We start from the raw sequence: 27,608 nt of genomic DNA, 5'->3' as shown, positions 1-27,608 counted from the left end.
AGACATGAGGGCTGAGGCTCAAGCAGGCGGATTGGAAATAGTGTGTTGATGATAGTAGAGCAGGAACTTGGAAGGAGATTGTATCTGATGATCAGGGAGCACCTTACCGGCCCTGGACTGCTTACCTTTGGACTTTGTGTAAGAGAGAAACCAACTTCCATCTAGGTTTTGTGACTTTAGGTTTTGTATTACTAGCAGCCTAATTTAATCCTGATGAAATAGTCACTATAACAGGAAATAAGAATATCAGCCAGTGACTTTCCTGGTAACCCTGAGTCAGGGAATTACTGGTTCTCCCTGCTTATGATGCTTATCCATATATTGTCCTTAAGCCAGAATGAAACTTGACAAGGAAACAGGGCTTATGAATGATCCGAATGCATTCTGGCAATCATATTTCAGGTGGCAAAACCCCTGCTTCAGGAAAATCCTGGGAGAGTCACCTGCCCCTCCGTCTGGCCTTGGTATAACTTTCCCCTTGGGAAGCACATGTCTGTGAAAGTAGTTATTATTGCCTCTATCACCCCAGCCTCTAGAGTCACTCGCCTGGCTGGGAGGAGTTACAAACTACGCTAATTGTCTCATATACAAAATGACTTTGTAAAAAGAAGCCCAAAGAACAGAGAACAAAAAACAGGATCAGAGCTGTAGTTTGAAAATATTGGTACAGAATGGATTTGGGCTGGGCGTGGAAAATTGGGAGCAGGGAGAAAAGTTAGGAAGGCAATGAAATAATCCAGGAGGCAAGTGTTGAGTGCTGGAGCTAAGGTATTGGGAGCAGAAATGTAAAGTAAGCAGCAGCTTAATTAGAATTGTTGTGGACATGAGATTACATAGTGATTATTCATAAAGGGAAAAGAGGGCAAAAGGATGAGAGCTAGCAAAAGAGATGGAGAAGATAAAACTATAGAGGTAGGAGGAAAAGAAAGAGAGTGGGCCTCACAGAACAGGGTACGTTTTAAACGAGGGAGTGGTCAACAGAGTCAAAAGTACTAAAGAGGTCAAGAAGGATAAGGAGAAAAAAATATATCAATTGGCTTCTATTGGTTTTGGCAACATGATGGTCATTGGAAATTCCACTCCGAGCAGATCTGCTAAGTTAATGTTCATGGAAGCCAGATTGCAATTGACTGAGGGATTAAGACCTTTCTCCATCCCAGAATAAAGGAAGGAGTGGGATGAAGGGTTGTTTCTTTGGAATTACAGGAACTGCTGACACAGACATCAGGTGAAAGCAATTCTTACAAGAATCTTGGTTTGATATCATAGAACACTTTCAATTCATACTCATGTTGTCTTTGGCTCACTGGAAATGGTATGAACAAAAATCTTCAGCATTTTGACTGCCCTCAACTTTTTGGATGTTTTGACTACTACCCAGTCAGTGGGGCCAAAATCAACTAAGAAATTATGCACATGGGTGTGATAGTTAAATACAAAATGTTTACTGTCTGTCCCAAGAGATAGTCAGGAAAAGTTCTGTTAATTAGATCCTGTGTACATTTCCATTATCATGGCTAATTACCTGTTTTATTCAATGATATGCTTTATTAATTATCACTAGTGCTCTTGGTTCTCAGCCCATTTTAAACATCTTACAATGCTTTCTTTATCTTCTCGGTGTAATTACCAGCCTAGCTTTTGTTTGTATTAAGAAAGCAGTAGATACATGGAACACCATGTGCAAATTACAGAAGCTACCCCTGTCTTTGCTCTTCCCATTGAGAAATGTGGTCAGAAACTGGTCACATTTTAGAGTTAGAGGTAAAGTTATTAAGGTTATTTTGTGCAGCAGTTCTCACCCCAGGAGGGGACAGAAGATTTCTTGGTGGAACATGGGAATTTTCTTCTGTAAGACAGAATCAGATGTTACTATCAAATACATTTCTATAATACTACTACAGTTTTGATCCTTAAAACTTTTCATGTGTGGCCACTAAAACCATGAAATGTCTACAAGGTTGTGTTTCTCAGAAAAAAAGTAGACTTTTGATTTCCATCACAAGTTCCAGGTTGTTGAAAGAGTGATTGGTGGTTTAGGAGATATTTGAGGCATTATCTGCATTTTACCAAGGGGAAAAAGTGAAGTCCATCTAGAGGACAAAGGACCTTCACAGAACTGCCAGTTGCGGAAACAGCAAAGTTAGAACTAAAATTCCACCCTTTTCTTTTCACTAACCTGAACCCCACACGGTCCATGCTGGAAAGGCAGGATAGGTGAGGCTCTGGGCTCACACAGACCTTGCTTTGAAGCCTGGCTCCCTCCCCTTTAAATCTCATTTGCCTCATCTGGAGAATGGGAAGGACAGTAGTTGCCACAGTACTGGGATTGTTTTGATGATTAAATGAGAAAACGTATGGGCAGTTCTCACCCTGTGCTTGGAACATGGTGATTTCCCAACAAACATCAGCTGCCTTTCATAACACAGATCCAGAGCTGGCTGTGGCTTTGCCGGGTGCCCCAACTCCAGAAAAAAGTCTATAGCATCCCTGTAAATGGAAGAGTGATCAGTCTTCACCAGATTGGCATCTATTTGCTCTTTAGACACTTGCTGATGGTCAGTTTCAATTTAGACCCAGCAATAGCAATATTAAAACATCAAAAGCATGTGGGGGAAAAACACTCCTTTTTTGTTGTTTTCCACATATGTGTATCTAAATAAATTAATTGGTTGGCCACCACCATATAAGGCCCCATGACTATCTGAGGCCAAATCTACTGAAGCCAGAGGGCAGAGCAATAAGGAGTATTGAACTTCCATCATATTTCCTGAATACTCTGTGATCTACTAAAATCTTGGGAAAATTACTTGACCTCCCTGTGCCTTTGCTTCCTCATCTATAAAATGAAGGTAAAAGAGTACCTACCTCTTGGGTTGTTGTGAGAATAAAATAAGATGCTGCACATAAAGTGCATAGCCAAAGACAGCACATCATATGTCCTCAATTATTGAGCCATTAGCATTGTTTCTGTCTTCTCTGCAACCACCACCATCTCATTATAGAGCTTGGTTCTAATCAGGACCAGGATATACAAATGTCATATGCAATTTGTAGAATGCTGTGGGTTTGATATTTGCATTGTTAGTTGTGTGTTTGAATTCTGTCCTCCAGATATGGTCTTACAAATTTTATTTATCCAAAAAATATGCAGTGATGATCTTTACTGAGCCTTTGAAATCTACTTTAAAGGTTGCTATGTATTATATACAGCAGTCCTAAACTTCCAAAAGTAAAATGGGTCTTTTTGACAATGGGCAGTGATTTATGATTAGTATCAAAACCACAAACACGTAAGATTTATTTATTATGTGTTACATGACTTTGAGAGACATTATCTCATATAACCCTCAGAAGCCCTTATGAGGGAGCGTCATAGTCATTAGGGCGGTTCACACAATTTTCTGCCTCTCAAGTGTAGGAGTGAGATAGGAGGTGGGACTTGACGTTAGAGGCGGAGCTTAGACACTGGACCAAACTGAGGACTAGCTAAAACAAGGACAGAGCAGAAGTAGCTTTCCATAATACATGCCCTCCAGTGTTCCATGTCAGTTAGCACTGCCACGGCAACACCAAAAGTTACCACCCCTTTCCATGAAATTTCTGCATAACCTGTCCCTTACTTTGCAGGTAATTAAAAGTGGGTATAAATATGACTTCAGAACTGTCTTTGAGCTGCTACTCCGGACACACTACCTACGAGGTAGCCCTGCTCTGCACAGAGCAGTCCCTTTGCTGTTGCTGTACACTGCTGCTTTAATAAAAGTTGCTGTCTAACACCACTGGCTCACTCTTGAATTCTTTCCTGGGAAAAGCCAAGAACCCTCCCAGGCCAAGTCCTAATTTTGGTGCTCGACTGTCCTGCATCAGTAGGACTGCACTTCTTGGTTTCTTTGAAGTTAGGTGGGGACATGTGACTTATTTGGCCAATGAGATAAGAGTGTTAGTAATGTGGGTCACTTCCAGCGGAAGCACTGAATTGCCAGTATGAGACAACACAGTGCTCTCTGGTCCTCTTCTATGGCGACTATGGAAGCACAGAGATTGAACTTCTGTTGGGCAGGGGCCATGAGTGATGATAGCAAGGAATACAGCCTATTACTGATGTGTGAGCGACATGAAGTGTGGGTGAGAAATAAACTGTTTTGTGTGCTAAGTCACTGATTTTGTGAGGTTATCATGGAAATAACATAGCATATCTGGACAAGTATAGGGAGAGACTATTACTATTCCCACGTTACAGAGGAGGAATGGGAGGCACAGAGCAGTTAAGAAATTTATCAAAGGTCACACAGGCAGGAAGGTGGAATCAACATTCATACCTAGATTTTTCTCCCTTGTAAATGATGCCTTTAACTACGCTATTCTTTGCTGCCTTCCAATTAGTTGTGGGAATTTATAGTTTCAGTGGAAAATGTTTGTACTTGTCATTTTTATTTTTTTATTTTTTTGAGATGGAGTCTCACTCTGTTGTTCAGGCTAGAGTGCAGTGGCACGATCTTGGCTCACCACAACCTCTGCCTCCAGGTTCAAGCAATTCTCCCGCCTCAGCCTCCCGAGTAGCTGGGATTACAGGCACACACCACCATGCCTGGCTAATTTTTATATTTTTAGTAGAGACAGGGTTTCACTATGTTGGCCAGGCTGGTCTTGAATGCCTGACCTCATGCTCTGCCCACCTCAGCCTCCCAAAGTGCTGGGATTATAGGCATGAGCCACAATGCCTGGCCTGTACTTGTCATTTTTAAAGCCATCTTCTTGAAAAATTCTTATCTTCTCTATGAAGGAATCATTGTGCAAAGTGATTTGATAGGTTTCCAAAACACGAATGACTTTTTTGGGGCAGGGTTCCCCACAGCCAGTGCCTATGGTTCTGCAGGCCTCCTTTCAGTAAGGGACCAGCCTTCCCAGTTTCCCAGATTCTTCTGTCCCTCTTTAATTGGTAAGATCCAGTGTCTGGTCTTGGGACCCAGGTCTGAAACCTGCACCTACACCTTCTCAGATTCCCACGTCCTTAGCTCAAGGACTTACCACTCTGCCTTTAAATATTCTCTTCATTTCTGACTTTATCAAGCCCCAAATGAAAGACCTTTTTGTTCAGGATAGTTGATTACTAGATACTATACATGCTACAGAAAATAGAAATACTGTGTAAAATGTAACAAAAATAGCAAAGGACATGACTGTTCATAAAATTAATAGGATTTAAATGGTTTAAGATATCAAAAACTATAGTGAAAAATAGGAAATTATGAAAAAAGAACCTACAGGCTTAAAAAACATGCACATAAGTCTTTTAGCAATGAAAATTATCATTACATTAAAAATGTGATAAATAGATTAAATAGCAGATGGGATATAGTTAAGGAAAAAATTAGTAAACTGGAAAGTAGATTTGAGAACATTAACCAGAAAAGGGGTTAAGAGATATACAGGAAAAAATGGTAAGTTCTCATTTTAGGTTGTTAGAAGGATAGATTAGAAAGAATGATGGGAATGGCCAGGTGCGGTGGCTCATGCCTGTAATCCCAGCACTTTGGGAGGCCGAGGTGGGCAGATCAGTTTGAGACCTGCCTGACCTATATGGTGAAACCTCATTTCTACTAAAAATACAAAAAAATAGCTGAATATGGTGGCACACAACTGTAGTCCCACCTACTTGGGGGACTGAGGCAGGAGAATAGCTTGAACCTGGGAGGGAGGTGGAGGTTATAGTGAGCAGACATCGTGCCACTGCACTCCAGCCTGGGTGACAGAGTGAGCCTCTATCTCCAAAAAAAAAAAAAAAAAAAAAAAAAAAAAGAAAGGAAGGAAGGAAGGAAGTGGGGAAGTTGAAGAGATTATATCTGAGAATGTATCAGAAATTGTAGAAGATATAAGTATTTTTTATTTTATTTTATTTGACTACTTATTTTAAAGTAGATTCCTTGGCCAGATTTATGATTGAAATAAGACACTGTTCCCCAAATAGTAAAAGAAATAAGCTGCTCATTTGCAAATTCTGCCTTGATGAGGATTATTTTTATAATTATGTGTCTACTTTATTGAAGTCCAATAGGATTATTTGTGAAACAAAATAAAATAGCTGTACTCAGGCATAAAGATTATGAGAACGAGGAGGTCATATATGTAAAGCTATTGTTCCAACCTGTGTTGTGCATAGGGATCACAAGATGAACTAGTAAAAATGCAGATGGCTATCTCTTACTCTGAAATCACTAGATTCAGTCAGTCTGCCCCAGCAATTTGCGCCTTTTCTAAGCACCAGCCCAGTTTATTTGATGCAGGATCATCCTTGAACCTCCCTATAAGAAACATGGTTCTAGGCCATGCTTGCATTCAGTGTTGTATTGCTTTGAATCTTGTTGCTTAGGTAAGAAAATATTGGCTCTGGTGTACAGGGACTGCCCATCCTCTCAAAGCCAAGTCATTTCCTGAGATAGGCTTTAATATCAAAAAAAACTTTGAAGTCCATTGTTTGATAACTTTACCTTTTTAACCAAAAGAGGAAATAAAATTAACCTCACAGCATTTGAAAAAAAGAAGTTAGTTTTAGTAAAACAGTAAAAAGAAATCACGATGACAGATTTACTGATTTGTTCACTTGACAAAAACAAAGGTTTTCATAATTCACTGGCCAATTTAGTAGGGTTTTAGAATTGATTTAGAATTATATTTAAACTTGACTTCTACCATGTAGACAAAACTCTTGAAGGATGGAGATAGCCTGGTATAACAGAATGAGCACAGATATTCCTGTCAGAAGACCTGGGTTTGAATCTTGGTTCTGTCAATCCAGCCATGTGACATTAACATAGAGTCTAAGCTATGATAACATTAATATACATTATCATAGCTTGGAGATATTTCTTTTTATCAGCCAGGACATCATTCAACCCATCTTCCATGAAATATTTAACTTCCATCAGTACTAATATGCCAACCAATGTAGGATTTCCACCCAGCCGTCATTGACACTCCCCAACTAGCCCCTTAGGAAAGGACTGTCACCATTATAATGGTGATAATGTATCACCACTAGTGATAATGTACCTAACTTGCTTAGCCCAATTATTAGCATTATTTATAATTATTCCTATTGTTATTTATCTTCTCTTCCCCTTAATCAATACGATGGAGAACATGATGGTGTTCACCCCTAAATTTGTTGTGAGGATTTTTAAATTAGATAATTAACAGGCTACACATTTAGTGCTTATGATGTGCTACTATCTTAACATGCATTAACTCATTTGATCTTCACAACACCCTCTGAGTTTCTCCCCATTTTACAGATGAAGAAGCTGAGGCACAGAGATGAAAAGCACATTACCCAAGGTCACACAGTTATAAGGGGTGAAACTGGACTATTGTAGGTGAAGAGCTCAGTCTGGTACCTGGCACACAGTAGATCTTAATCATGGACAGCATTGGTGGTGCTGTGTGTAGAGAGAACCTTTCCTAAGGGGCTGTCTTCGGAGTGTGAATGACGGCTGGGTGGAAACCCACGTTGGTAGGCACATTTATACTGATGGAAGTTAATTCTTTAACGGAAGATGGGTTGAGTGATGTCTTGGCTGACAAAAAAGAAAAAAAAAATCTCCAAGCTATCAGCTGCAAATGAGGGTGGACATATATTTAAATAGGCATTGGGCCCAATTCATCCCATGTGGTCCCCAAATTAATAATATCTATAAATAATTGTCATACTTAGAAATGTTTCCTTTCAGTCCTCAGAGAATGATTATGCTGCAAAGATGCAGTTCTTAAGACTGGGTGGAAAAAAAAAACCCTTCTCTTATATACACTTATATTCTGATGGGCCAGCAGTAGATGCAATAAAGGCAGTGATATTTAAGTTGATCAGGGACAGATGTTTAACATATTTTATGTAAGAATTGTAGACAAAGTTAGCTGCCAAAACAGACTGTTTCTTGAAACAGTGGACAGATGGAACCAACAAGATAAACTCCTAAGGAGTCTGAACTTTTCAAAGTGACCCTAATTTAAAAATAATAATAATTAGTCTTGATCAAAGCACTTCAGTGATGTTCAATTCTTTTGTCTCTGTACTTTGTTCACTTTGTCATCGCTACAAAGGTATTTGGGATGTAAAATTTCTTTCTCTCTCTGTATGTGTATGTGTATGTGTCACACATGTGTGAGTATTCCTGGTTTCAAAAACACACTTTGTTTTATTCTCTATCATTCACTGTGGGAAATAGTGTGCTGTGCACATTGTTGGCTGTCTCCCCAGCATCTGCTCCCCTCCCCTCTTTCCAACAGCCCTTTATTTCCATTTGGGGATCTGTGGTCAAGGGAGGCTGGTTCCATGCCCAACTCCATATCTTGTCACTACTGTGTTCCAAGGCCTCCTCTTGATCCCTTTCCTATACAGAGTGAAACAGCAGTTTCCAATGGGCTGTGAGGCCCAACACCATCTGGTCCTATGCTGCCCTGACCTTGTCTCCCACAGCTTTCCCAGTCTCTCACTCTGCTCCTTTAAACTGATGACCCCCTTGCTGTTTCTCAAGTATGCCAAGCAGGCTCCCATCTCTTCCTTTCTCTAGATCTTTTCGGTCAGGGGTCCCCAATCCCCAGGGTCACTGACCAGTATAGGTCCATGCACATGTGAGGGATCTACGTTGCACACTCCTTATGAGAATCTAATGCCTGATGATCTGTCACTGTCTCCCATCGCGGCCAGACGGGCCCCTCTAGTTGCAGGAAAACAAGCTCAGGGTTCCCACTGATTCTACATTATGGTGAGTTGTATGTATAAATATGCAATTATTTCATTATGTATTACAATGTAATAATAATAATAGAAATAAAGTGCCCAATAAATGCAATGCGCTTGAATCATCCCAAAATGATCCCTCACCCCTGGTCTGTGGGAAAATTGTCTTCCATGAAACCAGTCCCTGGGGCCAATAAGGTTGGGGACAACAGAGTTAGGGAACATTTCACTGAATCAAACAAGTGAAGACCTTGATTGAACTGAACAGTTTTGTCCAAATCCCTCATTTTCACATCACAGAAAAAACATTCCAATAAAACCAGATTAATTTCAAGCATTCATCATTTAATGTTTCAAGAGGAGTTTGCACCAACATTCTGCCCTGATAAGAATTTTAGAAGATGTGTATGAAGTCTTTTTTCTTGTGTTCATATAGAACAATGTGCAATTCAGTCATGGGGTGAAGGCTTTGTTGAAAGGAACTGAGAGAGTTATTTACTGGGAGGGATTTCAGTCTTGTTGCATTTACACAGCACTGGCTATTCTGCTGATAATCACTTAATGAAAACTTAAAAATGAAAACATTTGGAAAGTGTGCCAACCAATGCCTACTTTACCAGTTTCACTTTCTGGCTTGCATCAAGTAATTTTAATAAAGTATGTCAACCAGGGTCTTGAAATAATTCATGTTCTATAATCTGCCCCTGTCCACTGCTACAAGAGTTTTGGGAATAGGCCCATGAACTTAATAAAATACTTAAAATAACACTGCAGGAGACTTAAATCTTGATAATTATGCAAAGAGTTGTACTTCAGATGTATTATATGCTTCTAAAAGGATGCATTTTGCCTAGAATTCTGATGGTTGTACTTTAAAAGAGCTGTGGTTAACAGGGTCAAATTTAAATAGTTTCGATTCACAGATGACCCAAAACGAAATTCATGCAACTAACAGTTGGGAGGGATGGTGCTACCACTCTCTTGAGTTTGCCTTATAATGACTCTGTTTAATTTCCTGTTTTAAAGAAAGAACTTGAATGGAATTTCTTCTTAAGGGATTGTTTGGTTTAAACCTGATCCTCTCGAATGCTTTCCTAAATCCCTCCTTTGAGGATTTGGACTCTGGACTCACCTGAAAGTATCATTTCAGTTCTTGGATGAGAGACACACTCTTCATCATTCCAAAGCAATCCGAGAAAGTTCTTCTCAGCCACAAATGGCACCAGCAAGTGTACAAAGCACACTTTGTTCTGTGGAAAATGAAATTGCATTCTTAACAGTGCATCCTTGGGCTGAAATAGGAAGACCCTCCACCTGGACATTAATGCAAGTCAGAATCATTAACGTTCATAACAGTCCACACTGCTGTTTATTCATTTGATGTTCAATGTATCTGGGTCTCATTTAATTCAATAACATAATACCTACTTTCATTAGCAACTCCAACTTGGACTTCTTGCTATTCAATTCGGCTAGGAAAATGTGTATACAAACCAGAGAGTCTAAGCTCAAGGCCTTCATACTTCTTTTGCCATGGCAGTTTGTGGAGCAAAAGACCTCCCAGCCTATCCACCCAAGTTCTCTCCACTTTCCAGTGGAAAAATAATTCAGTGATAACAATAAAGATTCAGTGTCCAAGCAAATTCTTTTGGGATTATATGTACATCTGTTTTAGCAACGTAGGTAAGGATGACCCATTTTGAGTCACAACATGTGAGATGTGTGCAAGTTTAGTTATTGGAAAGTTACAGGCTAAACATACTGCTCATATGAATAGGAATTTCTTAACTGTGAGGTTAAGCAAACAATCCCAATGAACTTAATTAATAATTGTGAAGCTAAACCAAGATTAATTTCAGGTAAAAACAAAACAAAACAAAACAAACCACCACTAGGAGACACTGAAAATTGCAATCCAGTAAGATAGCAAAGTACGATGTATACCACCCCCAAAAGTGGTTCCAATGATCAGTTGAGCCCACATACACAGAAAGAGCTTCACAGCTCTGTGGAAATCTGCCTAGGAGACAGCTTTCTTAGTAGAATTCAGAATTAAGAGCCAAAGTAATCTTTTAGTTTCAATTAATGAATATCAAGTTTTAGGAATTCTGAATAACTCACTTAACAGGTTACTATTAAGTAGTCCTTAATCATATATAAAAGTTCATGGAATTACAAGTCATTCGTGCAGAAGACCTAAAAGAAATAACATGCATTTTAAGAAATTTAATGATTTATTTTTAAATCATTGTAGATTCACATGCAGCTGTAAGAAGTAGTACAGAGAGGTTCAGCGTACCTTGTACCCAATTTCCTTCAATGGTACTCTTTTGCAAAATTTTACTATTATATCACAACTATGAGATTGACATTGATACATTCAAGGTAGAGAACATTTCTACCAACTCAAGAATCCCTTATGCTGTCTTTTTATAGCCATACCCACTTCTCTCTTGTCCCTATCCTTTCCTTATCTACGGGCAACCAGAAATTTGATTTTCATTTTTATAATATTCTCAATAGAAGAATATTAAATAAGTGGAATGATATAGTATGCAACCTTTTGGAAAAGTGCTATATTGTTTTCCAGAGTGACAGTACCATTTTACATTCCCACCAGTAATGTTTGAGTGATTTAGTTTCTTTACATGCTTGTCAGTATTTGGTGTTGTCACTATTTTTTATTTTAGTTATTCTGATAGGTGGCCAGTGATAGCTTATTGTAGTTTTAATTTGTGTTTCCCTAGTGTCTGATGATGGTGATATCCTTGCATGTGTTTACTTGCCATCAGTATATCTTCTTCAGGGAAATGTCTATTTCTGTCTTTTGCCCATTTTCTAATTGGCTTGTTTGCTTTTTCTATTTGGGTTTTGATAATTCTTTTATAGTCTAGATACTAGACCTCTGTTAGATGGTGCTTTGCAAATATTTTCCCTCAGTTTGTTGCTTATCTTTTACAGGTATTTTGCAGAGTAAAAGTTTTTTAATTTTGGTGAAGTCCAATTTATCCTTTTTTAAAAATTCATGGATCATAATTTTGGTGTCAAGTCTAAGAATTCTTTGTCTAGCCATAGATCCCAAAGATTTTCTCCTCTTTGTGAAGTATTATTTTATAGATTAACATTTAAGTCTGTGATCCATTTCAAGTTAGTTTTTGTAGAAGGTATGGAGTTTAGGTTGAAGGTCAGTTTTTTGCCTATGGAAGTCCACCTCCTCCAGCACCATTTGTTGAAAAGGCCTTTTTTTTTTTTTTTTTTTTGAGACAGGATCCCACTCTGCTGCCTAGGCTGAAGTGCAGTGGTGTGAACACCACTCAATTCAGCCTTGACCTCCTAGGCTCAAGTGATCCTTCCACCTCAGCATCCCAAGTAGCTGGAGTCACAGGTGTGTGCCATCATGCCCAGCTAATTTATTTTTATTTTCATTTTTTGTAGAGACGAAGTCTCCTTGTGTTGATCAGGCTGGTCTCCAACTCCTAGGCTCAAGTGATCCTCCCACCTTAGCCTCCAAAGTGCTGGGATTATAGGAGTGAGCCTGGGTCCATCTTTTCTCCACGGAATTGTTTTTATGCCTTTGTCAAAATGAGTTGGGTGTATTTGCATGGATTTATTTCTGGGTTCAGTATTCTGTCTCATTGATTTACACGTTTATTCCTTAGCCAATACTGCTCAGTTTTGATTACTGTAGCTATTTTGTAAGTTTTGAAATTGGGCAGATTGATTATTCTTACCTATTCTTTTTCAAAATTAGTTTAGCTATTCTAGTTTCTTTGTTCCTACATACAAATTTTAGAATAATCTTATCTATACCTACAAAACATGTGCTGAGGTTTTCAGGTTTTTGAGACAGGGTCTCACTCTGTTGCCAAGGCTGGAGTTCAGTGGTATAATCATTGGTCATGGCTTACTGCAGCTTTGGCTTCCCAGGCTAAAATGATCCTCCTAACTCAGCCTTCTGAGTAGCTAGGACTACAGGCAAGTGCCATTATGCCTGACTCATTAAAAAAAATTTTTTTTTTAGAGACAGGGTCTCACCATGTTGCCTAGGCTGGCTTTGAACTCTTGGGCTCAAGCAACCCCCTAGCGTTGGCCTCCCAGTGTGTTGGGATTACAGGCATGAGCCACTGTGCCTGACCTGGGCTGGGATTTTGACAGGAATTGCAATAAACCTGTATAATATTTGGGAAGAACTGACATATTTACTATGTTGAGCCTTTCATCCATGAATATAGTATGTCTCTTCATTTATTTAGATCTTTGCTTTCTTTCGTCAGCATTTGTATTTGTCAGCATATAAGTCCTATACATATTTTATACAGTTTTTTAATTTTTTTGTGGTTATAATTGGTATTATATTTTTAATTTCAATATTCATGTGTTCACTGCTAGTATATAGAAATGTAATTTTTTTTGGTATGTTTATCTTGTCTTCTGTGACCTTGCTAAACTCACTTCTTAGTGGTAGAAGTGTTTTGGTAGATTCTTTGAGATTTTCTTTCTTTTTTCTATTATTATTATTATTTTTTTGAGATGGAGTCTTGCTTTATTGCCCAGGCTGGAGTGCAGTTGTGTGATCTCAATTCACTGCAAATTCTGCCTCCTGGGTTCAAGCAATTCTCCTGCATCAGTCTTCTAAGTAGTGTGTGCCATCATGTCCAGTTAATTTTTGTATTTTTAGTAGAGATGGGGTTTCGCCATGTTGGCCAGGCTGGTCTCGAACTCCTGACCTTAGATGATCCACCTACCTTGGCCTCCCAAAGTGCTAGGATTATAGGCATAAGCCACTGTGCCTGGCCTCCTTGAGATTTTCTATGTAGACAATCATGTCATCTGCAAATAGAGACAGTTGTATTTCTTCCTTTCTAATCTTTGTTCCTTTCCTCCCATTACTATACTGGCTAGAAGTTAACAGTACAATGTTGAAAGAGTGATGAGAATGAGCATCCTTGTCTTGTTCTCAGTCTTAGGGAGAAAATACTCAGTCTTTCTCCATTAAGTATAATGCCAGCTGTACGTTTTTTTTTGTAGATGCTCTTTAGCAAATTAAAGAGGTTCCTTCTACTCCTATTTTTCTGAGAATTTTTCTCATGATACATGTCAAAATTTGTCAAATCAAAGTATGTTCTTTAGTTTCCAAGTTTTGGAGATTTCCCCATGACCTTTCCTTTATTGATTTCTAATTTGATTTCATTGTGGTCATAGAACATACTTTGTATGACTTCAATTCTTTTAATTGTTGGTGTTTGTTTAATGGCCCAGGGTATACCTCATCTTGGTACATGTTCTGTGGGCACTTTTGTCAAATCCCTTTTTTGCCTCAATTGATATGATCATGTAATTTTTCTTCTTTAGCCTATTAATATTTCAGATTACAGTGATTGATTTTTGAATATTGAACCAACCTTGTATCTTGGGAATAAACCTCAACTTGGGAGTCACGTATGTTTTCTGAAACTTTTCCATTACAAATTCAATTCCTTTAAATTTTGGGTCTATTCAACTGATCTATTTCATATTGAGTGAGTTGTGATATTCTGTGTTTCTTGAGAACTGGGTCCATTTTATCTAAGTTGTCAAATTTGTGTGTGTAGAGTTGTTTGTAGTATTTACTTGTTATTCTTCTGATGTCAGCAAAATCTGTAGTGATATCCCCTGTTTCATTCCTGATATTAGTAATTTGTATCTTCTCAAGTCTTGCTCAAGGTTTGTCAATTTCATTCATGTTTTAAAAAAAAGCTCTTTTTTTGTTGATTTTTTCTTCACAGAAATGTTTTTCTGTTTTCAATTTTATTGACTCCTGCTCTTACCTTTATTATTTTCTTCCTTCTGCTTGCTTTGGGTTTATTTTGATTTTTCTAGGTTCTTTAGGTAGGAACTTAGATCGTTTGAGAAGTTTCTTCTTTATATACATGTAGTGTTATAAATTTCTCTTGGCATTGCTTAACTGTGTCGAACAAATTTTGATATGTTGTATTTTTCATTTTCATTCCATTCTCTGCATTTAAAAATTTCTCTTGGGACTCCCACTTTGACATTAGATTATTTAAAAGTATGTTCCTTAGTTTCCAAGTTTCGGAGATTTCCCTATTACCTTCTTTTACTGATTTCTAGTTTGATTTCATTGTGGTTAAAGAACATACTTTGTATTATTTTAATTATTTTAAGTGTGTTGGTGTTTGTTTTATGGTCCAGGTATATTACATCTTGGTATATGTTCTGCTGGAACTTGACAAAATATTTGCTCTGCTGTTATTGGGTGCATTGTTGTATAAAAGTCAGTAACATCATACTGATTGATGGCATTGTTGAGTTTCTTTTATATCTTTGCTGACTTTCTGTCCAGTCGTCCTATTTGTTATTCAGGGCGGAATGTTGAAATCTCACAACAAAATTTTAGATTTGTTGATTTCTCCTTCAGTTCTGTAAGTTTTTGCTCCTGCATTTTGCAGCTCTGTTGTTTGGTGCATACACACTGAGGATTGCTGTGTCTTCTTGGTGGATTTACCATTTTATTATTACATAACATTTTTCTGTGTCTAATTTTCTTTCACCTGAAGTCTCTGCTTTCTTTTGATTAATGTTTTCATATCTTTTTCATCCTTGTACTTTAAACTTGCCTTATATCATTGTATAGATAGCATATAGTTGGACCATTTTAAATAAAAATCCTTGCTGTGAATCTTTTTGTTGTAATATAGACCATTTATATTTAATGTGATTATTTATATTTTAGAACTTAAGTCTTATTTTATGTTTTGTTCTGTATGTTCCCTCTGTTTTTTGCATCTTTTCTCCTGCCTTTTATGGGTAACTCTAACTTTTTTTAGAACTTCACGTTGATTTGATAGCTATTTTAGCAGTTTCTCTAGATATTACATTATACATACATAACTTCTCAGTCTATGCTGGTGTCGTTATCCAGTTCTAGTAAAGTGTTGCAAACTTGTCTGTCTTTATGCTTGACTAAACTTTCTCACTTATATAGTTGTCTTTAAATAGTTCCTCTTTACACATTTAGAATTACAGTAGGCAATGTTATAATTTTTTTTGCTTCCATCAAGTATAATTTAGAAAACTAAAAAAAGAGTGAAAGTCTGTTGTATTTTTCCCATATATTTGCCTATAGTTTTTTTCCTTCCTCCCTTCCATAAATTTCTGTTTAGAAAACGTTAGCCATTCTTTTAGTGACAAATTCTCTTTGTTTTGCTAAGAGAATTATCTTGATGATCCCTTTATTGCTGAACAGATATTGGATTCTCAGATGACAGTTCTTTTTATTCAGTGCTTCAAAAATGTTGTTCCACTTCCTTCTTGCCTCTGTGGTTTCTGATGAGAGATACACTGTCATTTGAATTGTTTTCCTTTTATTGGTAGGGTGCCATTTTTCTCTTGCTGGCTTCTTGATTTTTTTTTTTTTTTAATGTTTAGTTTTCAGAAGTTTGATCATGATGTGCCTTATGGATATTTTGAGGTTTATGCTGTTTGCAATTTTCCCAGATTCTTGACTCTGGAAATTTATGTGTTTTGTCAATTTGTGAAGTTTTCAGCCATTAATTCTTCAGAGACTTTTTAGCCCTGTCTTTTCCCCCCTACTTTCTAGGACTTTGATGACATGAATGTTATAGTCCCATAGATTCCTGAGGCTCTGTTTATATTTTTTCAGTCTATTTTTTTTTCTGTTGTATTCTATTTGCTAATATTTTGTTGAAAAGTTTTGCATTCATGTTCTTGACCTTGGTCTGTAGTTTTCTGGTTTTTTTTTAGAATTGCCTGTTTGGTGTTGGTATCAGGCTAATGCTAGTCTATTTAAATGAATGAAGAAGTGTTCTCTCCTCTTCCATGTCCTGAAAGAGATTGTGTAGAATTGGTGACATCTTTTTCAAATGTTTGTTCAAATTACCTGGGCTTGGAGATTTCATTTTTGGAAGTTTTTAAAAACACAAATTCAATTTCTTCAATAGTTTTAGCACTATTCATATTATGTACTTCATCTTGGTATCAGTTTGCAGTTTTCAAGGAATTGGTCTATTTCTTCTAAGCTGTTCAATGTATATGTATGTGTGGAGTTGTGCGTGTGTGTGTTTTTCTTTTGTAGCATTCCTTGTTATCCTTTCAATGTTTGTGGAATCTGTAATGATATTCCCCCCTCTCATTCCTGATATTGCTGATTTGTTCTCTTTTTTTCCCTTTGTCAGTCTTGCTAGAGACTTATTAACTTTATCACTTTTTTGAAAGAACCAACTTTTGGTTTTACTGATTTTCTCTACTGCTTTTCTGTTTTCAATTTCATTGATTTCTGCTATTATCTTTATCATTTCTTTCCTTTACTGTAAATCTGTTTTGCCTTTTTTTGGGTTTATTAAGGTAGAAACTAAGTTAACTGATTTGAGACCTTTTTTCTTTCTTAATGTAAGTATTTAATGCTACAAACTGCTACAAATTTTCCTCTAAGGACTACTTTAACTGCATCCCATAAGTTTTCTATGTTTTACCTTCATTTTCTTTTATTTCAGAATATTTTTTGACTTCTCTTGAGACTTCCTTTTTGACCTATGGTTTGCTTAGAAGTGGGTTGTTTAATTTCCAAATGTTTGAAGACTTTTTCTGTTATCATTTATTGATTTCTAGTTTAATTTGATCATTATTCAAGAACAAACTTTATATTTCAGTTCCTTTTATTAAATTTGTTCAGTTTTGGCTTATAAGTCAGAATATAGCCCATCTTGGTGAATGTTCACTCTGTTGTTGAAAAGAATGTGTATCTCAATGTGGCTTCGTGGAATGTTCTATAAAAATCAATTCAATGCAGTTGGTTGAAGGTGTTGTTGAGTTTCACTGTATCCCTACGAATTTTTGTTTCCTAGATCTATTACTGAAAGAAGTTTGTTGAAGACTTCAACTATAATTCTGCATATGCCAATACCTATTTCTCCTTTCACTTCTGTCAGTGTCAGTTTCAAGAATTTTGAAACTATGTTACTAGGTGCATAAACATTTAAGATTATTATGTCTTCTTGATGATTTGAATATTTCATTAATATTCAGTATCCCTCTTTATCTCTGGTATATTCTTTTAGAGCAGGCCTGCTGGCAGTAGATGCTTTTAGTTTTCCTTCACTGAGAATATCTTTATTTCACCTTCATTTCTGATGGAGTTTTTCACTGGATATAGAATTGTACGTTAACGGTTCTTTACTTCAGCACTTAAAGCATGTTGTGCTGCTTCCTCTAGCTGCCATGATATTCTGATGAGAAATCTGCAGTTACTTAAATCATTATTTCCCTCTAAAAATGCATTGTGTTTCTCTTGTTGTTTTCAAGAAGTTTTTATTGTTTTTAGTTCAGTAATTTTGTTATGTTTGGTGATGAGTCTCTTTTGATTTATCCAGTATGAGTTTGCCAAGCTTCTTGAATCTGTAGATAAGTGTCTTTTACTGAATTTGAGAAATTTATAGCCACTGTTTCTTCAACTATTTATTCAGCATTATACTCCATCTCTTTTTCTGGAACTCTGATGACATGAATGTTAGACCTCTTCTTACTGTTCTGCACGTCCCTGAGGCTTGGTTCATTAAAAAAATATATATATATTTCTCTTTACTATGCATATTAGTTTCTTTTTTCTTTTAAATATTTTTATTAATTTCAATATTAGGAAACTACTTATCTAAAATATTTACAATTGTGAAAGGATTTGGGGTTCACTGTAAAGACATTTATTATTATTATTATACTTTAAGTTCTAGGGTACATGTGAACAACATGCAGGTTTGTTACCTATGTATACATGTGCCATGTTGGTGTGCTACACCCATTAACTCGTCGTTTATATTAGGTATATCCCCTAATGCTATCCCTCCAACCTTCCCCCACCCCACGACAGGCCCCAGTGTGTGATGTTCTCCATCCTGTGTCCAGGTGTTCTCATTGTTCAATTCCCACTCATGAGTGAGAGCATGTGGTGTTTGGTTTTCTGTCCTCGCAACAGTTTGCTCAGAATGATGGTTTCCAGCTTCATCCATGTCCCTACAAAGAACATGAACTCATCCTTTTTTATGGCTGCATAAATTAATCTGTCTAATGTTGACAATGGGGTGTTAAAGTCTCCCATTATTATTGTGTGGGGGTCTAAGTCTCTTTGTAGGTCTCTAAGGACTTGCTTTATGAATCTGGGTGCTCCTGTATTGGGTACATATATATTTAGGATAGTCAGCTCTTCTTGTTGAATTGATGCCATTACCATTATGTAAAGGCCTTCTTTGTCTCTTCTGATCTTTGTTGGTTTAAAGTCTTTTTTATCAGAGACTCGGATTGCAACCCCTGCTTTTTTTTGTTTTCCATTTGCTTGGTAGATCTTCCTCCATTCCTTTATTTTGAGCCTATATGTGTCTCTGCATGTGAGATGGGTCTCCTGAATACAGCACACTGATGGGTCTTGACTCTTTATCCAATTTGTCAGTCTGTGTCTTTTAATTGGAGCATTTAGCCCATTTACATTTAAGGTTAATATTGTTATGTGTGAACTTGATCATGTCATTACGACGTTAGATGGTTATTTTGCTCTTTAGTTGATGCAGTTTCTTCCTAGTATTGATGGTCTTTACAATTTGGGATGTTTTTGCAGTGGCTGGTACTGGTTGTTCTTTTCCATGTTTAGTGCTTCCTTCAGGGGCTCTTGTAAGGCAGGCATGGTGGTGACAAATCTCTCAGCATTTGCTTGTCTGTAAAGGATTTTATTTATCCTTCACTTATGAAGCTTAGTTTGGCTGTATATGAAATTCTGGATTGAAAATTCTTTTCTCTAAGAATGTTGAATATTGGCTTCCACTCTCTTCTGGCTTGTAGAGTTTCTGCTGAGAAATCCGCTGTTAGTCTGATGGGCTTCCCTTTGTGGGTAACCTGAGCTTTCTCTCTGGCTGCCCTTAACTTTTTTCCTTCACTTTGGTGAATCTGACAATTATGTGTCTTAGAGTTGCTCTTCTCGAGGAGTATCTTTGTGGCATTCTCTGTATTTCCTGAATTTGAATGTTGGCCTGCCTTGCTAGGTTGGGAAAGTTTTCCTGGATAATATCCTCAAGAGTGCTTTCCAACTTGGTTCCATTCTCCCCATCACTTTCAGGTACACCAATCAGACATAGATTTGGTCTTTTCACATAGTCCCATATTTCTTAGAGTTTGTTCATTTCTTTTTACTCTTTTTTCTGTAAACTTCTCTTCTCACTTCATTTCACTCATTTGATCTTCAATCGCTGAAACCCTTTCTTCCAGTTGATTGAATCAGCCATTTAAGGTCTTCTCTATGCTGTTTATTCTAGTTAGCCATTCATCTAATCTTTTTTCACGGTTTTTAGCTTCTTTGCAATGGGTTCAAATATCCTCCTTTAGCTCAGAGAAGTTATTACTGATTGTCAGAAGCCTTATCTCAACTCATGAAAGTCATTCTCCATCCAGCTTTGTTCCGTTGCTGGCTAGGAGCTGCATTCCTTTGGAGAAGAGGTGCTCTGATTTTTAGAATTTTCAGCTTTTCTGCTCTGGTTTTTCCCCATCTTTGTGGTTTTATCTATCTTTGGTCTTTGATGATGGTGATGTACAGATGGGGTTTTGGTGTGGATGTCCTTTCTGTTTGTTAGTTTTCCTGCTAACAGTCAGGACCCTCAGCTGCAGTTCTGTTGGAGTTTGCTGGAGGTCCACTCCAGACCCTGTTTGCCTGTGTATCACCAGTGGAGGCTGCAGAACAGCAAATATTGCAGAAAGGTAAATGTTGCCATCTGATCATTCATCTGGAAGCTTCGTCTCAGAGGGGCACCCAGCTGTACGAGGTATCAGTCCACCCCTACTGGGAGGTGCCTCCCAGTTAGGCTACTCGGGGGTCAGGGACCCACTTGAGGAGGCAGTCTGTCTGTTCACAGATCTCAAACTCCATGCTAGGAGAACCACTACTCTCTTCAAAGCTGTCAGACAGGGACGTTTAAGCCTGCAGAAGTTTCTGCTGCCTTTTGTTCAGCTATGCCCTGCCCCCAGAGATGGAGTCTACAGAGGCAGGCAGGCCTCCTTGAGCTGCGGTGGGCTCCACCCAGTTCGAACTTCCCAGCTGCTTTGTTTACCTACTCAAGCCTCACCAATGGTAGGCGCCCCTCCTCCAACCTCACTGCTGCCTTGCAGTTCGATCTCAGACTGCTGTGCTAGCAATGAGCAAGGCTCCATGGGCAGGTGACCCTCTGAGCCAGGCACGGGATATAATCTCCTAGTGTGCCGTTTGCTAAGACCACTGGAAGAGTGCAGTATTAGGGTGGGAGTGACCCGATTTTCCAGGTGCCATCTATCATGGCTTCCCTTGGCTAGGAAAGGGAATTCCCCAACCCCTTGCGCTTCCCAAGTGAGGCAATGCCTCGCCCTGCTTTGGCTCACACTCCTTGGGTTGCACCCACTGTCCTGCACCCACTGTCTGACCAGCCCCAGTGAGATGAACCTGGTACCTCAGTTGGAAATGCAGAAATCACCCATCTTCTGCATTGCTCATGCTGGGAGCTGTAGACTGGAGCTGTTCCTATTCAACTATCTTGGACTATGCATATTAATTTCTATTGATCCATTTTTAGGTTCACCAACTCTTTCTTCTATCATCTCCAATCTGCTATTGATCCCATACAATGAGTTATTAATTTTGGTTATTGTATTTTTCAGTTCTAAAATTACTATTTGGTTCTGTTTTATACTTTCTATTTATTTACCAAGACATTCTATTTTTTCATTTATTCCAAATGTGTTTGTGATGCTTGGTGGAGCATTTGTATATAGCTGCTGTAAAGCCTTTGTCAGATAACTTCAGTATCTATGTCATTGTAGTGTTGATATCAGTTGGCTGCTTTTCGAGGTAGTTTGAGGTTTTTCTCATTCTTTGTGTGCCCAGTAATTTGGATTATATTCTGAGCATTTTGAATAGTATATTATAAAACTCTGTGTCTTATTTAAATTTTATGAAAGTTGTTAAAATTTTTGCTGTAGAGGGTAATTAAACTGGTTAGGTTAAGGCCATAAATTCCAACCTCTACCTGTGGGAACTGTTGCCAATGTAGTCTCCATTTCTTTTCTTTTCCTCCCCTCCTCCTCCCCCTCCTTCTTCCTCCTCCTCCTCCCTCCTCCTCCTCCTCCTTCTTCTTTCTTCTTCTTCCTCTTCCCCCACTTCTTTTCTTCTTCTTTCTCCCTTCCTCCTTCTTCTTCCTCTTCTTCTCTTTCTTTCCCTCCTCCTCCCCCTCCTCCTCTTCCTCTTCTTTCTTTCTTCTTCTTTCTTTCTTCTTCTTCTTCTCCTCTTCCCCCCTCCTCTTCTTTTTCTTCTCTTTCCTTCTCTCTTCCTCCTCCTTCTTCCTCTTCTTCTCTTTCTTTCCCTCCTCCTCCTTCTCCTTCTACTGCTTTTCTATTTTAACATTTACCAGTTTATTATAGGGGATAATGCAAAGGATAAAGATGAAGAGATGCATAGGGAAGGGTATTGGGGGAGGGGTGCAGAGCTTCCATCCACCCTCTGGGAACCTCCACATGTTCAGCTATCTGGAAGCTCCTCATTTCCTTTTTAAAGCCTTTGGCAGTGCAATTCTGATGGGTCCCATATATGTGTCACTCAGTGGTTAGTCAGAGACCTTGGCTATAGTCTATCTGTTCATTCAGTTCTCAAAGTCTTTGGTTTGCTGATTAGGATCAGACTCACGCATACAGAGCTTGCAGTGAGCCCAAGTGTTCATAAATAGTTATGGGGTTGCTTTCCTGGGCTCCCCCTCTGAACTATTCCTGTTACTTTCAGTTTCCTAGTGTTTCTCTTTTTGGCCTTCTGGCCTGATAGCTGGGGCTTTAGTTACTTTCTGCCATGCATATCTGCAACTGCTCCAATGTCCAGGCCCACGTGGCAGGAGGATAGAGAAAGAATAAAATGCAGTGGAGGGGTTGTCCCACTCTCTTGGGATCACCACCCTATTGATTGGAGAAGAAGATGTCCTTCCCTTAGAGTTTTGGCTCCTGCTAGCTCCAGCTGCAGCCTCTGTCACTGCCTTCCTTGGATTGCTCAGGGGACAGGATAAGAGAAAAGGAAATAAAAAGAGAGAGAAGGAAATAAAAAAAAAAGAAAGTGGGATTTCCATACTGTATTCTGAGTGTCAGAAGCTCCCTTTCCTCTCTTCCCAAACCAGTAGTACAAGGCTTCTTCTGGAGTACTGTTTATACCCCAGTGCTCCTGTTTGAGTTTCAGGGTGTGTTGTATTCAGGCCAGGGGGACACAGGAGGGGAAAAGGTGGTAAACTCACTACCATTTTGGTGGCACTTCAAAGTCTAGTCTTCTTCCTCAATCCATCTGCTACTATATACTTTTCAGGGTCCTCAAACAACTGCTCCATGCATCCTATGTAGATTTTATAGTGTGTTCAATGGGTGATTCAGAGTAGAGTGTGCCTCCTCCATCTTACCTGGATGGGGACCTCAAAACATGCATTTAAAATTCACTTAACACCTATCACCTATCATAAAAAGGCTTAGACCATATTCTGAGAATTACTGGTCAAAAGCAGTGTGTCTCAACCTCCCGTTTTTTTTTCTAATACAGGAACAACTGTATGTTTATCAGCCTTTTAGTCATAACACAGTGCCATTAATTAAACATTGTGACTTAAGGTCTTAGATTCTCTAAGCATCCTTAAGAAGTTATACACCTGGAGGATATTACTTTAGCTCTTGGTTAAAATGTAATCAAGACAGTGATTAAAGACAGACTCTGGGTTTTTATCCAAAAGTTGAGAAAAGAAAAAGTACTGCTTTGGAAGACATTGTCCATTTTGTTCAGCATTGTTTAAATAAAACATTCCCCTTTGAATTTTATGTAAAGAAAAGATTCATCACTTCTTATGGACTCTCATCTTTCTTATATGACTTAAGTTTTCTTTCTCTTCTGGCTTTCAGAAACCTCAGATCCTCATATATTCCTGGTTCAGTTATACTGGCTCTCCTTAGCTAGGTCCCCTGAAATAACTGTTTTTCCTCTATCTTGTTACATGGAGCTTTCTATTTTCTACTTATTATACTGATAGACACCAAGTCATAAATGAATTTAAAGCAATGGTAGGATTATCAGTTTCCTGTCTTTGATTCTTTGCCATTTTTGGTATTTCGAAAAATCATGCTGTTTTTTAAAAAATATAAAACATTTAATTACATTGAACCTTGAGTCATGAGTACATGTGATGTTAGAATGGCTATTGATTTTGTATATACTTGAAATTTTCCATAATGAAAAGCTAAAAGTTTTTTAAGAAATGATTATACAGTGCAGCTCCGGTATAACAATAAAAGGGCAATAGTTGAAATAGAATGGCTAGACTTGTAATATTAATAGAATAGCTAGTCCTGAAATAGAATAGTTAGTCCTGAAGCTAGAACTAGCACATTAAATTCTGATGTATATGTTGAAGATGCAATAATAAATTAGCCAGAAAAGGAAAGATTTTCAACAAATAGATATCTTGTAATGGGTTAACTATTTGTGCAGAAAAAAACTTCACTTTCACTGGATACAAAACCTCAAAATTAATTCTAGTTATATCTAAAAATTAAGTGGGAAAAATTAAAGAAAAAATCTAAAAACCAAGTGATTTTTTATTCACCTCTCTATTTGCGGAAGAACTTCTTAAGGTCAAAACAAAAGATAATAATCACAAAAGGTCAAATTTTTTATCACATAACTATTCACACTTTGTATTTTGAAAATTAAAAAAGCCACAATAATCCAACAACAAACTAGGAATATTATTTGCAACAAATATCACTGGTAAAGAGTAAGTAGTCTACATCTGTGCTAAACTTATGTAAATAAATAAAATGAATAGTAAGACTCAAGCAGATAAACAGTCAAATATCTTGATAATTTACAAAATAAGAAATGACTAACAAACATGCAAAAGAAGTATATTCTTCATCAAGAACCTATTAAGGGAAGTCAGACCTATTAGATATTATTTATCTGCCAAATGTGACAGTTTTATGAAAAGTGAGGTAAAATAGTTTTTTTTAATAATGATAAAGATTTAATCAAGCTATTTTGTCAAGAGCTTTAAAACTTTAAAATACTAAGCATTTGATCCAATAATTCACCTCTAGGAGTTTATCTTAAGGATAAACTATATCCTTAAGTTAATACGTATATCCTAATTCTAAACATATTCATATATAAAATATATAATTATATACGTATGTGTGTATATATGCATACATATATACATATACGTGTATGTATATACGCATACATATATACATATACATATATACGCATACATATATACATATACGTATATACGCATACATATATACATATATGTATATACGCATACATATATACACACATACATGTACATATAAATATATAATACTTTATATATGAATGCTTAGAATTCTGTAATAAAAATTTTACTGCAGCTACTATATAAATGATCCAACAAACAATTGCACAACATTTGAAACAAATGAAAAAAGAAGATTTCAGCATAAAAATAGAAGATATAAAGAAGAACCAAATAGAAACACAGACAATCACACACACACAGACACACACACACTCACAGATGTATGCTGTAGTATTAGAAAAAAAATCTGGAGACAACTTAATTGTCCAAAGTTATAATGACAGTTCAGTAAATAATCGTATATTTGTATAAGGAATATTTTGTAGGCAATTTGAAATGATATTTTTCTCCAGGGACTTGGGATATGGGAAAAATGTGGCGTTATTGTTTAATGGACATAGAGTTTCTATTTGAAATGATGAAAAAGTTCTAGAAATAGTGGTGATATTTACACAACATTTTTGAACATTCTTAAAGCCTCTAAGCTGTATGCTTAAAAGGGTTAAAATGGTAATTTTTTATGTTATGTGTATTTTGCCACAATATAAAAAGAATTATTTTGTGATACAGGAAAATACATAATAAAAAAGATCCTATGTTAAAAATGAAAATGTTTGCATACATGTTAAAGGGAATCCACTGCTATTTTTCCCCATTAGAGTATACTGATTCATGGCCAGGCGTGGTGGCTCATGCCTGTAATCCCAGCACTTTCGGAGGCCAAGGCAGGCAGATCACGAGGTCAGGAGATCCAGACCATCCTGGCTAACATGGTGAAACCCGTCTCTACTTAAAATACAAAAAATTAGCGGGGCGTGGAGGCGGGCACCTGTAGTCCCAGCTACTCGGGAGGCTGAGGTGGGAGAATGGCATGAACCCGGGAGGCGGAGCTTGCAGTGAGCCGAGATCGCACTACTGCACTCCAGTCTGGGCAACAGGGCAAGACTCCGTCTCAAAAAAAAAAAAAAACAGAATATACTGATTCACAACTGAGGATGCATATTAGAATCACAAGAAGAGCTTTAAAATATCTAAAAATGCTCAAGATCCACCTCATATTTATTGAACTATCATTTCCAGGGGAAGTCTTGTTCTATTTTAGTTTTAAATTATTTCAAAAAATAAAATCTATAATTCATTTTAATATATGTTCCAGATTAAGAACTATTCTTCTAGATTATTAGTGACTGAGAGGTAGCAGAACAATTATAGTACAACCCCAAATGTATCAAGATTAAAGGAAAATAGTCATACAAACCAAATATACACAGAGATTTACTAAAAAGTTAGCAGAAATCTTTGTCAGATGGAATAAAAGATACCTGATATTTCATTATTTACAGTGTGTGTGTGTGTGTATGTGATTTCAAATTTTCCACAAAGTGCATTAGATATATAACCAGCAAAAATTTTTAGAAGAGAAGCAGTAAGCAAATCAGTGAGCATGTTCCTTTTGAAGAGAGGTTTCCCATTTTAAAACTAGAGATTACCAAAAATCCCAACTTCTACTAAACTAAATGTTCTTGACATTACAGCCAAACATGTTGTTTGTATTCAGTCAGTTGAAATATGTGAAAAAATAGAACCTACTTCTGTTGGGGTTACAATATGGCAAAGGACCAAGTCCTCCCCCACTTTTCCTTTTCTAACCTTGCTCACTAAAAGCATTGAATCTATGGGCTGTTTTGGTTTCTCAGGGTCTTATCATGCTTACAAACAAAGATGCACCTGTATTGGTCCTTAGTGCTGCTTCTGGGGGGGGGGGGGGTTGCTTCTTTATTCGGATTTAACATCTTCTTTACTTTAAGGACTTGAAATACATCAGGCAGAGCTTCAAAAAATCAGATCCTGGGAGTAAGACATTTTGACCAAGACTTCAGTTTGTGTGAAATACATTTTTCCTCTTGTTCACCATAAAATACCATGCCCACCTCCATCAGATTTTGGAAAGGAAGAGGACTTTGTGGGTTAGTGAGCACATTAGCTTTTAGGAGGGTGGAACTTGAAGGGCAACAGGTTGATTATGCTCTCTTCCAAAACACCACCCAAGATGAGGAGCTGGATCGTCAGTTACAGAGGAAAGGTTCTGAGGCCCAAACCAAATGGTGTTTGCTCTTCCAGGTCCACTCTCCAAAATTCCTTACCAAGCTTTGGGCATAGACTTCATCAGCGGCCTCCCTTGCCCTCTGACTTTCTGTTAAATGCAGTCAATCAGAGGCATTGTCACATTGTCAAGAAATGTGAGAGCGAGGCCACAGTGCTCATTTCCCTTCTCCTTTCTCTGCAGTTTGATGGTGTCTTTATACTGAAGGCCACACCTCCTGTGAGGCAGCCCTCAAGTACAGCTAGAGCTACCCTCTCCAGATCCAGGAACTTCCTGGTTTCGTCCCCTTTCCCCTTCAAGCTTGGGGTGATACAGCCCTTCTGTAGCTAAGCACAATGTTCTGACCCACCATTGCTGGCTTCCCTTAACCCAACTCACATTTTTA

The 27,608-nt window shown here is 37.6% G+C and overlaps 1 long non-coding RNA gene across 1 annotated transcript in view; it reads right to left on the bottom strand.

Annotated features, from left to right (window-relative positions):
* LOC119625876 (uncharacterized) overlaps positions 1-27,608 on the bottom strand; it is a 123,895-nt gene that overhangs the window by 13,266 nt on the left and 83,021 nt on the right. The window contains exon 3 of the long non-coding RNA XR_005242074.2: positions 9,873-9,990. This is a non-coding gene — a long non-coding RNA (uncharacterized lncRNA). The remainder of the gene's footprint in view (positions 1-9,872; positions 9,991-27,608) is intronic.

Source organism: Chlorocebus sabaeus, chromosome 22 (assembly GCF_047675955.1).
Source record: "Chlorocebus sabaeus isolate Y175 chromosome 22, mChlSab1.0.hap1, whole genome shotgun sequence".
Lineage (NCBI taxonomy): Eukaryota > Metazoa > Chordata > Mammalia > Primates > Cercopithecidae > Chlorocebus > Chlorocebus sabaeus.
This window is presented reverse-complemented; position numbering and strand designations above follow the sequence as displayed.